Below are 2,572 nucleotides of genomic sequence, written 5' to 3'. Positions count from 1 at the left end.
ATTTGGTCTTCCGAACTGTCGGCGAGGAAGAAAGTATCTGCAACGAACATGCTTGCCGTCCCGGTACTACTCTATTCATTTGGAGTAGTTCCATGGACGAAGAACGAGGTCAGATCTTTTGATATCGGGACAAGAAAGGTTATGCACATGAACAAAAGCATGCATCCTAAGTCTTCCGTTCCACGACTGTACATCTCACGCTGTCAAGGGAGTCGCGGAATATTGAGTCTTAAATGTCTTCACAACAGGATTATTCTGGGTACAGCACATACAGTTGCAAATGGAAGAGATCCTCTTCTTAAAATGGTCAGGAATCACGAGGAAGTAGGCAAAGGAGCATTTCTGTACAAAGCAGCGGAGGAGGCTGCGGAAACACTCGGACTTGACTTCAGTATTAGGGGTGAGCAAAATGCATCAAATCTAATCTATCTCGAGTACTCACTCCTGAAAGACCGGATTAAGAAAGCACAAGAGAAAAACTTTCGTGAACAGCTCCTAGATAAGAGGATGCACGGTATCTTCCACAGAAATATGAAGGATCAGTCAATGTTTTCTGAGCTAACGTTTGCTTTCCTTAAATCGCCGGGATTGAAGTTTGGTACAAAGGGTTTCATTTTTGCATGCCAAGACGGTGTCATTTCCACCTTAACATACCGTCGCCACATTTTGAGCCAAGACATTCCCGATGATAGCTACAGGGCGTGCCATGCACACCGCGAGCATTTAGCTCACATACGATCTAGTTGTCCAACACACGCGGGAACGACATACAATCAAAGGCACAATGCGGCACTAAGAGTACTTTATATCCATCTCTGTCACTCCTACGGCATTCACCTTAATATCGCTCCTCTAAATGCTTCTAGGGAAATTGAGTCAATTGTCGAGAATGGGAAGTGCCGTATATACTGGAACTTTATATTCTCGACAATTGTTTCTATTGCTCACTCGAGGCCTGACATGGTTCTTCTTGACTTCGAGAAGCGAACCATGTTCGTTATCGAATTTTCGGCATCAGCTGACAAAAACATCAGAGCCAAGGAGAATGAAAATTTACGATTGGACCGTAAGACATAAAGAATTTGAAATCTACGATTTGAAATCAAGAAAGAGAGGTATCGAGACCTTATAAGGGAGTTGCGACGACTGTACCCGGAATATTCTGTTAAACTGATTGTTCTTATCATCGGCGATCTTGAAGGTGCCAAGCTTTCACTTGCTAATAGCCTAAAAAGCATCCCTGCGTGTCAACAATATGCTAGAACACTTGCCCGGAGCTATCGCACTTTTCGCAGCAACGTCTGCGAAACTATGCTGAACTGCTCCGAAAAAGGGGCTATGTAAGCGGAACGCCTACTCTACCACAGCTAGAACAAGCTGGCAAAAAAGAAAGAGAGGGGACACTAAGACGAACCGCGGGCAGGCATCCAATAGATGAAGAGCGATGCTTTACGACCCGGAGAAACATCAACGCCAAGGTTTCTCTCAAGCCTAAAAATCTGGCTGAAATGGATGACGAGCTTCGTGAACATTTTTCCGGTGAATCCGACCTCTGAGCTATCAATTATTGTATGTATAATGCAGCGAGAGCTTTGGCCGATGCGAACCGTAAAAGAAAACCAACGGCTGATCATAAGACCAAAAGACGAATGCATCAACTTGCCATAAAGATAGGCTGGGCAAGACAGTACGCGTCCCGCATTCAATGTGTGATTAAGTACATCACATCTGGCAGGAATTTTCCGCCAAGGTTCGAAAGTTCGCGCGCGAACTCCGGACCCGTTATCACACACTTAACAAGTCAAAGCTGCTGACCATCAGGCAGCATATTGTTGAGAGAATACGTATACTATCTGACGCTAAGAGAAGTCTAGAGCGGAGAGAGAGGTGGGTCAGAGAAAGTCAACAGTTTCTCTCTGACCCATCTTGACTCTTCCAAGACCCTCCAGTTACTGTCGAACACCCATCCAAACCAGAGGAGGTCGAAGTATTTTGGAGAAAAGTCTACGAAGTTCAGCATAGATTGGACGAAGACTCAGAAAATATAAATAGCTTCAAGGAGTTATGCGTTACCCTCATAACACCTGATAAAGAATGCCCACCCATCACTACCAATGAGGTGAAAAAAGTATTAAGAGGGATGAAGAACTATTCCGCACCGGGACCAGATTGTATCAAAACCTTCTGGTGGAAGAAGTTTTCTCTAACCCATCAGCATTTGGCCCGTATTTTCACCTCATATTTGAAGTCGGAAGAGCCGATTCCAGAGTGGTTGGTGGAAGGGCGCACAATACTCCTGCCGAAAATAGGCAACTTAGCTGACCCGAAGAACTACAGGCCAATAACTTGCCTGAACACGCTTTATAAGATATTCACAGCTATCCTAAATGATAGGATTGTTCGGACAATTGAACCTGTGTGTCTTTTGGGAATCTTAAAGGTTCATCCGCAAATAGTTGGGTGCATAGATAGATTAATGCCGCTTTGGAAAACCAGATTTACTATCTCATCTGGAAAAAATCGTGTGACAACTAACAAGGTCACGTTTCAGAGAGGTGTCTTTCAGGGCGAC

The 2,572-nt window shown here is 44.5% G+C and overlaps 1 protein-coding gene across 2 annotated transcripts in view; it reads left to right on the top strand.

The window, feature by feature from the left end:
- The window catches only part of LOC117181947 (rootletin), a 99,824-nt gene that overhangs the window by 75,135 nt on the left and 22,117 nt on the right, over nucleotides 1–2,572 (top strand). The gene's annotated exons all lie outside the window — the stretch shown is intronic.

This window comes from Belonocnema kinseyi, chromosome 10, assembly GCF_010883055.1.
Source record: "Belonocnema kinseyi isolate 2016_QV_RU_SX_M_011 chromosome 10, B_treatae_v1, whole genome shotgun sequence".
In the NCBI taxonomy this organism is placed as follows: domain Eukaryota; kingdom Metazoa; phylum Arthropoda; class Insecta; order Hymenoptera; family Cynipidae; genus Belonocnema; species Belonocnema kinseyi.
This window is presented reverse-complemented; position numbering and strand designations above follow the sequence as displayed.